The sequence below is a fragment of the Mastomys coucha genome, unplaced genomic scaffold (assembly GCF_008632895.1).
Source record: "Mastomys coucha isolate ucsf_1 unplaced genomic scaffold, UCSF_Mcou_1 pScaffold1, whole genome shotgun sequence".
In the NCBI taxonomy this organism is placed as follows: domain Eukaryota; kingdom Metazoa; phylum Chordata; class Mammalia; order Rodentia; family Muridae; genus Mastomys; species Mastomys coucha.
In genome coordinates, this window is record NW_022196891.1 from 10,084,990 (window position 1) to 10,097,304 (window position 12,315).

Genomic DNA, 12,315 nt, shown 5'->3' on the forward strand with positions numbered 1-12,315 from the left:
ACACCACGAGGCTCTGTGGGGTTCTGCTTTCTTGAGAGTATATATATGGAAGTTCTAGCATAGGAAAAGGTACTCATTGGAAATGACAACCTCCAACATGGCCTGCAGCTTCTGTAGGGTACATACACCATACTGAAGGAACAAGGGGATGCTCGCCTACTTAGCTACATCAGCTGAATCAACCCTCTCAAAAGGGTGGCAGACATCACAGCCAGATTGCTCTCACATTCATTAGCTTCATGTGTGAGGATTTGGTTTTGTTACAGTTGAAATTTCCAGTCACTGGGGACTGCTGAGCTCTCTAGATTTCTGTGTCCTAGAAGGAGTAGTTCAGGGACAAATGGAGAATGATAGATTCTGAGACATTTTATTATGAAAGAGAAAAGGACTCCTCAGAGCGAAAGTAGTATAGAGAACGGTGGTAAATTTAAGGCTCAAATGCCATATGCAACAAGAGTCCTGAACCTTACAGGTCAACCATATAGCACTGCCTTCTTTTCCAAAAATGTCAGGGTTGGTTTTGAACATGGTCTATTTTATTACATGTAGCCTTGGTGGGGGGAACTTTCTAGTTTTTGTGCAAACTGGATTCTTTCATGTGTTAATACCGATTCCCTTCCCTCGATGACTTCTCCTGTCATAGCTTGAGGATTCTAGCATGTCCAGCAGATACCTAGCAGAAAGATCTGAATGTCTCAGCAAGGATGTGATGCTGGCCAGAGTGAATATGAAGCTATGAAGGGAGCTTGAGTTTTCTTCTCTGCTTTTACAGATTCAGTTAGTTTCTGTCTATTACTGCTCAGTGTGTATGGAAGTCTTTAGAAAGAGTGTCACTGTCTATTAAACGTTTAGCAAGGTTGATTACTAGTTAGACACTCAGTGATGGTGGAGAGTTGCAATAGTCCAAGCCCAGAAACAAATTACAATTCATCTTAGCTATTTATCCCTATCCATTCCTTTTGTAGGTCTGTGTCTGATTTAATATCCTTGTAACTTTCAAATGAAACCTTAACAGACTACTAGCTTCCACTAACATTACCGGCTAGCATTTGAAGCAGAGGTTTCCCACCCTCACTACCACCATATTATTTCAATCTACCTTCTTGACATTTCTATCAAGTTTGAAAAGTCTCTTCACTTATGAAACTTTGTTCCCCAACCCTGAACCTTTGCAAACCTGTTACTATTTTGGAACAATGTGTTCAGGGTAACCTAAATCTGTGTTCCCAGGCCATAGCCGCTCATTTTGAATCCAAAATAAACTATCTCTTAACATCTTCTAGTTGAGAGTGGAATTTTTGTGTCTACATATGCATGAATTCAATTGAAACAAACAAACAAACAAAGCAACCCTAAAATCTTTCCCCAGCAGGCCATAGTGATGCTGCCTTTAAGCACAAGATCCAGGTGGCAGAGGCAAGTGGATTTCTTTGATTTCCAGGCCACCTTCTTTTGTACTATGTTCCAAGGACCTTCAGAGCTATGTAGGGAGAAAAGACAAAACAAGTCAACAAAAGAAAATGCAAAAAGCAAATCAAAAACAAACTAGAGAGGGGGGGGAGGGAGGGAGAGAGAGGGAGGGAGGGAGGGAGAGAGAGAGAGAGGGAGAGAGAAATGAAGAGAGAGAGAGAGGGAGAGAAAGAGAGAAATGAAGAGAGAGAAATGAAGAGAGAGAGAGAGGGAGAGAGAGAGAGGGAGAGAGAGAAATGAAGAGAGAGAGAGAGGGAGAGAGAGAAGGAGAGAGAGAGGGAGAGAGAGAAAGGAAGAGAGAGAGAGAAAGAGACAGAGAGAGAAAGAGAAAGAGAAAGAGAAAGAGAAAGAGAAAGAGAGAGAGAGAGAGAGAGGGAGAGAGAGAGAAGGAGAGAGAGAGAGACAACAAAACAAAATCTTTCCCCAACCCTCCTATTCTTTCTGTCTTAAAGCTAATGTGAACTGGCCACCAGGGATACCAATACCATCTCACATCTCAAAAATTTGGTCTTAACTGATTACAACGTCCAGTGTCTCCAAGGAAAATGGGCTCATTTATCACATCTCCCAGAACACTGGTCCAGGATAGGGCACTGAGCTGAGAAAGGCAGATGAGAGCTAACCTCACAAACTGTGGCAGCAGCCCCTCTCTGTTTTACTTCCTAGCAATTAATTTCCCTTGTCTTTGGCAAATGACAGCAAAGACAGGGTATCTGTGAACTGGAATAAGAAGGACACTGTAGCTGTGGTCAAGATATGATGCAGGTTTTAAAAGAATCCATTATAAATCACAGAAGAGGCTGAAATGTGGGATATCTCTTCCCTACAGTGGCTTCATGTATTCCAAGCCCTGTGGGGAGATGGAGGCAAAAAGCACTGAAGGACATGGGAGGTGATTCTAATTGTTGACTAGCCTTTAATTGTCAAACTAATTGGACCTGGACTCCACTAAGAGATGTGCTACTTTGCACACAGTTACAGGAAGGATTAGGTACAGCAGGGACTTGCTGCCAGAGAGGGGGCATCATCTGGTGGCCCAGTGGAAAGGAGGTCCATGGAGAAAACTGGGCTCTCTGTTTTCCTGCCTTGATCTCCAGTTGTGAGGGCACATATACATCATTTCTCTTCTGGCCGCTACTAGTATATTTATACCGAACCTCTTGAGGTTATGTTGATTGCAATTTTATCAGTACTAGAACCCAGCTTCCTCAACATTCCAACGAGAACTGACGACCACCAGTTCTTCAGGAGTCCCCCAGGCCATTGGTATCAGACTGGGACTCCGAGTCATCCAGTCTGAAGTGCAGAGCAACTGCTGATGTCCCCGTCTGCACTCTATAGGAGCTGAGCATTTGGACGACGCAGCCTGGATCACATAATCCAGATTAATAGATCTCCTTTTATAAGAAGTATTCGTTCTATTGGTTCAATTCATCTAGACAATTTTGAATACTACAATTATTTCTCTCTGTCTACCATTTATTTCTGCTCTGCTTGCACTCCTCTCTACAGTTCTGAGGGGGGAAAAAACCCTTGTAGGCATTAACTTCTTTGTGGTCTGACCTTTCTTTTAAATATTTTATTCTCTTTTTATTCTCTGAAAATTTCATACTTATACTCATAGTTAGAGTTTCTGTTGCTGTGAAGAAACACCATGACCAAGGCAGCACTTATAAAGGACAATGGTTAATTAGGGTTGGTGTACACATTTAGCAGTGCAGTCCATTATCATCAATGGCAGCATCCAGACAGGCATATAAAAATTAACTTATTCCATATATCTTCTTGTTCCTGGTCCCTCTCTGGCTGTGTTGGCTTCTTTCTGGCCAAGGATGGTTACCTTTAGCTGTAAGCTTGACAGAACCTAGAAAGGGAGTTTCAGGGAGGGATTGCCAATATTAGGTTGGCCTGTGGGTAAGTTTGTGGGGCAACTGTCTTAATTAAGTGAATTGATGTAATACATTCCTGGACTGGAAGGCTTCAGTTAGTGAGGAGAGATGTCCAGTTGGTGGCCTGTCTTTCCTGTTATTTGATGATTCCACTTCACCTTCAGACATTTTAACAAGCTTCTACTGTAGCAGGTTTCCCTTAAGACCCCTCAAATGGTCCTTAGTCTTACCTTATCCTCCCTGTGTTTTTTTTCCTTTCTTACCTCTTCCCTCCTGTTTGATACTTGTCTTAAAATCTCCCACCCCGTGGAATCCATCACAAAATATCTATTTTATTTCCCCTTCCTAACAAGACCAATATCACCTCCTCCCTTCCAGCGGATTACTCTATATCTAACCTCTGGTGATTATATGGATTATACCTTTATAAAGATTCAACAGCTAACATCCATATATATGGAAATATATATCATATTTGTATTTTGGGATCTGGGTTACCTTACTCATATATTTTTTTCTAGCACCATCCATTTACCACAAAATTTCATGATTTTAATTTTTTTTTTTAAAGGCCAATAATACCCCATTGTTAAAATGTACCAGTTTCTTTATTGACTCCCTATCGGGGCATCTAGTTTGTTTTCAATTTCACACTATTATGAATAGAACAGTTATGAAGATGACTGAGCAAGTGTGTTTGTAGAAGGATAGAAAGATCCTCTGGGTATATGCACAAGAGTGATATAGGTAAATCTTGATGCAGATTCCCAGCTTCCTGATGAACCACCACACCGATTTCTATAGTGACCTTGCAAGGTGCGGGCTCAATAGCAATGAAAGAGCATTCCTCTTAGTCACATCCTCTGCAGAAGGAACTGTTGTTTCTTTTATTGTTCTTGGCCATTCTGACTGATGTAAGATGAAATCTTCAAGTAGTTTTGATTTTAATTTCCCTGATGACTACAGATTTTTAACATTTCTGTGGTTTTTAGCCATTTGCATATCATCCTTTGATAACTCTCTCTTTAGGTCTGTACCCTACTTTTAATTATGTTGTTTGATTTCTTAATGCTCAGGGTTTTTTTTTTTGGTTTGTTTGTTTTTTTTTGTTTTTTTAGTTCTTTAAATATTTCAGATATTAGTCCTTTATAAAATGTGTAGTTGGTAAAAAATTTTTTCATTTTGTAGGGTGCCATTTTGTCCTCTTGACAGTGTTTTTGCAATTCAGAAGCATTTCAGTTCTGCAAGGTACCATTTATTGTTGATGTTTTTTCCTATGCTAAAAATGTCTTTTCCTGTGCTAACACACTTAAGACTATTCCCCACTTTCTACTGTATTAGAACCAGTTCTTATAAGAGTGGCTTGCTATAAAATTATTAGGTCACTGACACAGCTCAGACAGCGAAGGTGGCAGACAACCTGATTTCTGTGACTCTCCAGAAACTTCACTGGAAAGAGGAGAAAACAACCCTCACAAGTTTCACCCTGACCTCTACACAGATACTTAACTCCCATACAAATAAAAGTAGTCATTGAAAAAAAAATAGTTGTTGATGTAGCTCCTTCTTCTAAGTTATTTTTCCTCCTCTTCCTCTTCAACTTACCTTTGATCACATCTTTCTGGCCCTCATTTTCTCCTCCTCACCCTTCTCCTTTCCGTTCACTTTCCTGCTTATTCTCTTTCTCTTACTCTTCTTGTGCATTTAACTTTTTAGACAAGGTCTCATTCTAGAACACAGGCTGTGGAACTTAGTCAAACCTGGGTTTGAACTAGAGGTAATTGCAAATCTTGCAAATGCTAGAATTTCAGGCATGAGCCAGCAGTCCCTGCTTGAAGTTTCTCTTACCACCTTCTTGGTTTAGGAGGTAGAGAACAGGCAGTGGAGAATTTCAGGCATGAGCCAACAGTGCCTGCTTGAAGTTTCTCTTACCACCTTCTTGGTTTAGGAGGTAGAGAACAGGCAGTGGAGAATTTCAGGCATGAGCCTGAAATGAGTCTGTTTGGATTCTGGCTTCAACTGGTATCCAGATTCTCCTCAGTGGGCAATCTCTCAATCTAGGTTGTAATTTCTTCCTAAGGCTTTCTACTACTTGTTCTACATAATCTACTTCATCTTGGGATGATTTCTGAGTTCCTTTCCTTGGGCCTGGGATAAACTATCCTGACAAAAGCAGCTTAGGGCAGATAGGGTTTATCGTTCTTCATACTTCAGGGAATAGCCTATCATGGTGGCAAGAAAGTCAAAGCAGAAGGAGCCTTTAGCCCCCAGCCACAGTGTCCAGGACCAGGACTAGAGATGGTGCTGCTGCTAATGCCTCTCCCTACTCACCTGCCCAAGGGCTCGGTCAGGGACTGCTGCCACAGGAACGCCACCAAGACACTGCCCGGATCCTCGGCATGTTCTAAGTAAGAACATCTCCCAGACAAGTCTAGATTCTGCCAAAAGAACACCATCAATCACCACAGCTAAGATTTTGCTGGTTTTGCCCAGCAGGGATCCCTCTGCCTTTATCAGTGTGGCCTTTGTAGGCAGCCACAAATCAGTCTGGTACTTCCACTTATCTGGATACATCTCCCCCATTTTGGTATAAGGCGAGTTTAAAGATCGTGGGAGAAAAGCCTTTGTGGGTCCTGGGGGAACCTGTGCAGAGACAGCAGTTCTCCACCGCTTATCCATATGGTCAGTGCCTCTGGAAAGCAGTTTCCTTGCTTTGCCTCTGTAGGACCTGCTAATCTACAGTGCCAGAGCTCCTCTGTGGCTCACTATGGTGAAGGGCAGAGACACTGAATTCACAAATGAGTAGAATGGCTTTTAAAAGGCTCTACTGAACTTACTCTGCTTGGTTCACTGTGTATTGACTGAGGACTGGCTATGTGTTCCATGCTGTGAAAGATACAAAAGAGAGCTAGCTGATGTAACCCGAGGAAGCTTAGCAGCTCAGCAGGGTCATGAGATTAGTGCACCAGCACTCAAGCATGCAGAACAGGAGTTGATTCAGAGCCACAGACACATGGATCAGAACATTGAGTGTTCTGAAAAAAATTCAGCAGGAAGTTGTGGAGGGACCACAGAGACCTGGCTGGAAGAAATGCATTAGGATCAAGCCAGGTCTTGAGATTGATGGAAAGGATTTTTGGCTTAATAAAATGGAAGAAGGACAATGATGGATAGGAATGAGCCGTGGACTGAGAACAACTTGGCCCCGTGTAAGTTGGTCTTTAGAATGGTTTGACAGTAAAGATGATTTCATTTGAAAATGCATTATCATCATCATTATTATTTGCAAGTTTTGCTACATTTGAACATAATTAGGACAAACTGTAACAATTTTTCTGTCCTTCAGACTTTTTTTTCAAAATTTCTTTTCTTTTGCATTTGTTCCTATATATTTAAAGTAAACTTTGTGTGAATTTTTGTGTACGTTTGTGTGTGCGTCTGTGAGGGTGTATGTGTGTGCGTGTGCGTGTGTGTGTATGTGTGTACATGAATAGGTATGTGGGTCAGAGGTCAAACCCGGGTTCTTCAGACACCATCCACATTGTTTTTGGAACAGGATCTGTCACTTGACTGGACGTTGACAAGCTACCTCTAAGCTAGGCTGAGATGCAGAAATCCACAAGGCTACCTGTGGTAGTACTGTGACTAGAAGCATGCACAGTGGTTGTGTTGTAAGTGATTTACTGACTGAGGACTCTTCAGGCCTACAGGGCAAGTTTTGGTGTTTATTCCAACATTTGTGCTCTTCATGACAGGGCAACCTGGGCCACTGTAAATGCCCAAGAGGGTTCCTTCCAAGTACCAATTAGACACAGGTAGCTTGGGATTTCTGAATAAGAGAAAGTCTGAGCCAGTGGAATCTAAGGACAATCATTAAAGATTGTCTCAGAGTGGGTGGCACCAGCTCTATCTTCACAGGACTAAGTGCATTTAGAAAAGGAAAAATACATTGACAACCAGAACCCAAAGAGCAAAAATGAGAAAATAAAGTGTGGAAGTTTTCAGGATTTGGATTTTCTTTTCTTAAAGTTTTGAATTCATTTGAAGGTGGTTATGTATGCTTTGCTGCTCTGGGCACAATGACAGTTTTCCTTACTATTGGAAAGGTTTAAAACTTGCACTCTGGCCAGCTTGCTGCCAGCCAAGACTCTGGGCCTGAGGAACAGCTGGAGTGAGCAGTCAGGCCTGTGCAAAATAGTCAGCTATTTCTGATGTAAACTGAAAGGTGTAGAGATTTCTCTGTTCAATCACAGTGGGACTCAAATACTGCCTGCATCAGAATCACCAGGAAGTTTTCCAAATTGATGAGATTCAGATCCATTAGTATTCTAGGCATAGCTTATTTTGAAGCTACCTAGAGCTCTTTTAAGGAGCCTAGACGGTGCCAGGTTCACTGAAAGACTTAAAAAAAACAAGGCAAAGAGAGATGGAGGAAGAACTGACATTTATCTTTGTTTTCAACAAACATGGGCATCTCCTCACCCATTTATACAAATATGTATTCATGTGCACAATAAACACACACACACACACACAGAGACAGAGACAGAGAGACAGAAAGGGAGGGGAGAGGGAGAGAAGGAGAGAGAAATTTGCAGGAATCTGATGTGCACTCAGGCATGAAAATCACTGAGACATAATCTTCCTTTCTGATCTACATTTTACCTTCTCCACTAGCACAAGACAAGCTGCATTTGGGAGGGCATGCAATGCACAGCTCTTTAAATAGAATTTTCTAGAATTCGACCCAATATAAAGGTCCTGGGGCTTACACAACTAACTTATTCATAGCATATGGATATCAAACCCAATAAAAATTATAACACAAGTGTTGATCAGCTTCTTAGCAGTTCTCTGACATTGTCTTTGACAATCTCAGAGCCAAGTCTTGTCTTTTTAAAATGTGTTTGTGCACATGTATATGTGTGTATAGGAAAGAGAAAAAAGAAAAAAAAAGATAGTGTCTCTCATTGGTTGGAACTCACCAATTAGGCTAGATTGGTCAGCAAGTCCCAGGGATCTTCCTGTCTTTTCCTTTTCCATTCTGGGATTACAAGGCAATGCAACCATACCAGACATTGTCACATATGTTCTGACAATTGAATTTCCAGAACTCACACATTCATATTTTACTAGCTCAGACATATTCCAAGTTCTATAGTCTTGTCTTTTAAATGGTCTTTCTGCTTTTGATTCTTTCTGCATTTCTATTCAAGTTTTGCACTTTTTTATGCATTTAGTACATCTTTAATTTCAAATAAGTCTTTGTCTTTTATTTATTACTGTGTGTGTGTCTATGTGTGTGTGTCTATGTGTGTGTGTGTTTATGTGTGTGTGTGTCTATGTGTGTGGTAGATATGAAGACCAGAGAAAGGCTTTGGATTCCCTGAGGGTGGAGTTACAGGTTGTGAGAAGTCCTGATTTGGTGTGGTTGAAACCCAGCTTGTGTCCTCTGCAAGACCAGCTGGTTCTCTTTAACTATCAAGCCATTTCTCTAGCTTGTGTGCTTAGCATTCTTAAACCCCACTTTAAATTCTGGCATTTCCTTTTCTCTTAGACAAAGACTATGGAATATGATATAAACTGTATCTATCAGTTTGGTGTTTTGAATAGGAATGATCCCTGTAGATTCATAGCTTTGAAAGTTTGGTCTTTTGGAAGTGCCAATACCTGACAGAGATTAGGGTGTATGGCCTTATTACAGGAGATGGCCTTGCTATAGACAGTGTGTCGCTGAGGATGGGCTCTGGGGCTTCAGATGCCTAAGCTAGGCCCAGTGGTGCTTCCTTCCTTCCTGTTGCCTGCTAATCTAGATGTAGAACTCTGAACCCCTTCCCCAGCACCACATATGCCTATGTACCACCATGATTTCTATTAACGTAATAATGGATTAAACTCCCGAAACTATAAAAGCCAGCCCCAATTCAATGCTTTCCTTTATAAGTGTTGCTGTGGGCATGGTGACTCTTCACAGCAATAGAATATTGACTAAGACAATTGGAAATTAGGTAGAAAAAAATATTTTTTTAAATTAATGTACTCATTTCATAATTGAGGCCCCACCGCCTCACACACAAGGTGGCAATGTATTTGCCTATCATGAACAAAGCCCTGGGTCCAAGGATCAGCACTTGGGAAACCGAAAGGTGGTTGTGTGGAAACCTTAAGCAGGGTATGGTAGAGTATGTCTCTGTTCCTAACTAACATCTGGGAAGAGAAGGATCGGGACTCAAGGTCATTCATTCTCAGCTGCTCACTGAGTTCAAGGGCCAAATGTTAGACCTAGTCTCAAATACAAATGAAATGACAAAGAAGTAAACAAGTCATGTGTATTTATAAGCTTAAAATATAGGAAAACAAAAATTTGAGCAATTAACACAACTAACCTTCTCACAGTGTAAAGGTAATTGTTGATAACTGAGTGGAATTTCCCTTCTGAGAGCCATGCAGGAGGAAAGACAAATAAATATCTTTCCAACTCATAGAATGTAGCCTACTGGTTGCTACAGCCACATGTGTGAGCCTTGGTGTGGTATGGCTCCAAGGCCTATGCGTGCTGAGGACTTGATTCTGTTATGCAGTTCTGCTCTCCTTGCTGCCATCACATCCCTCTTAGTCTAGAAGTATATGAAAATTCTAAAGCTGCTTCCAGTCCCTCAATTGCAGTATCTCTGGCATTCACAATACTGTTTGATCTCTTTCAGGCATTGTTGTTGGAGCAGATTAATGATTCAATCACTACCCTAGAGAACAACTTGGAGACATAGATTGTCAGCAATGACAAGGACCCTTAGAAAACATTGGTGAAGCTAGATTGACGTGCTTTTATTACTGGCCCTGATGTAAAAAAATCTTAAATAATATTTTGCAGTTCAGAAAGGCACACATTTATTAATTAAGCTGGGGAACATTTATGCTCAGGGAAGAAGAACAATGGCAACACTGGCTGATGACATTCTCACTGAGGTTGGACTGGTGATAATTTATTTCTTATGACCATTTTTGCCTTCAGCTTCCTGATATGATTTATTAAGAATTGCTGATGAATAGATAAGCATTTTGAGATTTAATGAAGATATGACTGTCATTATATAAAAGTTTAGATTTGTGATTCTAAGATTCTTACAAGATTATTTTTAATGATAAATAATAAAATAATTACTTCTTTTTTTATAACCGCAAATTGTTGCCTGCCAGTAAGAGAAACTGACTGACCAGTGTAGGGGAATGCCAGGGCCCAGAAGCAGGAGAGGGTGGGTTGGTGAGCAGGGGGAGTGGAAAGGGAACAGGGGTTTTGTTTTGTTTTTGTTTTTTATTTTATTTTATTTTTTCTTTTTTATGGAGGGGAAAGTGGCAAAGGAGATATTATATGACATGTAAATAAAGAAAATATCTAATAAAAATAGAGCATAAGTCATAATGAATAAAAATAAAATTAATGAAAATAAATTCCTATGTAAAATTTGAAAAAAAAAAAAAAAGAGGAACTCACTGAGAAACCTACCTTGCTTGTTCATACTTTGTTAATTTATAACAATTTGTTTAGTTACAAATGTACATGGGTTTCGGGAATAATTTGTTTTCTTTATCTGTACTACACAATGTTATTTCTTGTAAAGGTATTGGGGAACATACTGTTTTTTCATAATCATTCACTAGAAGAAAACTAAAATATAATCACATTGTAATTTTATATCGCTTGAAAGCTTTTTCTGGGATGTATAAGCTATGGAAGAAAGAATAAATATCAGTCTGGAGTATTGTTTCTCCCATCCATCAAATGTATTTTTGTGTATAGTTTATGTGAATGGGGATTAGAACATTGTTCCTTCCATCCATCAACTGCTTGTATGCATATGGCAGTAACAACTCTTCTTATAAACCTCTTGTCCTAAAGGACATTCACCTCAGTGCCCACCATGAGCTCTCAGCCAGAGAGAGAGATCTTTACAGTCAGAACAATGTGATCAGGCTGTCCGTACCTGGAAGTATTTTTTATGGTCACAGCTGAGTCTGGGAGGTCATGAATAGATAGTTTCTCTTTGGTGGTTCTCAGCTTTTCGTTCTCTTTGAAGGTTTTGGTTCTTTCTTTATCTTCTAACTATGCCTACATCTATCTTGGCCTTGGAAAAGTAGCCAGATTTCCTGAGAAAATGGTCATGCAATAGTTTGCATATATGGCATACTTAAGATTTCAGCTCATAGGACTTGGGAATATAATAGTGGTGACTATGAAATGTGATACTGGAGTGCACTAGTTTGTGGAAAGGAAAGGTTACACACTGTTATCTTTTGGGGATGAAGTTTGTTTGAAGAAATGACTTTGAGACATCATGGAGCCTAGAGGTGGATGGAAAACATCAGACAGAAAATAATACAAATATAGATGAAACTTCCCTTTAAAAACAATAGAGGAACTTCACTAAGGGCTAGGGATAATGGCTCAGCAGTCAAGTTCTTGATAATTTTGCAGAAGACCTAATTTAGTTCCCAGTACTCACTTAAATAAAATAGTATTAACAGATGGGAGAAAGCGATGACTAACTGCATGGTAATGGTGATGGAGGTATTGACTGTTTCTAATGTGAGGAGGGAGGGAAGAGTCCCAGGAACCTTATCCAAGTTCTTACTTCTCTCTGATTTCCCCACCTTCAAGAGACCTTGCAAGATGATTGAGTATATAGGAAATGGAATGTTAATTGAGAACTCTACAATTCAGTTCCTAGGAAGTTGGGACGTGGCACCGTTGAAGCTGTTTTGCTCCTGTAAGTAGCCCTTCACACATGTTCTATAAGTAAGGCCAATAAAATCATTAGCTTAAGGGTTGGATTTTGATGAAATGGTTACTTTGGTCTGTCATCATGATATTTGATCTTATTACCCAAGATAATTTAAATAAATACATCCTTTGCAAGTTATTCGGGTTCAGTTTATGGCAACTGTTACAAGCCAGAGT

General features: G+C 40.2%; 1 long non-coding RNA gene across 1 annotated transcript in view; it reads left to right on the plus strand.

Moving 5' to 3' along the window:
- Window positions 1-12,095, plus strand: part of LOC116069887 — a 50,043-nt gene extending 37,948 nt beyond the window's left edge. The window contains exon 3 of the long non-coding RNA XR_004110198.1: window positions 12,016-12,095. This is a non-coding gene — a long non-coding RNA (uncharacterized LOC116069887). The remainder of the gene's footprint in view (window positions 1-12,015) is intronic.
- The last annotated feature ends 220 nt before the right edge of the window (window positions 12,096-12,315 follow it).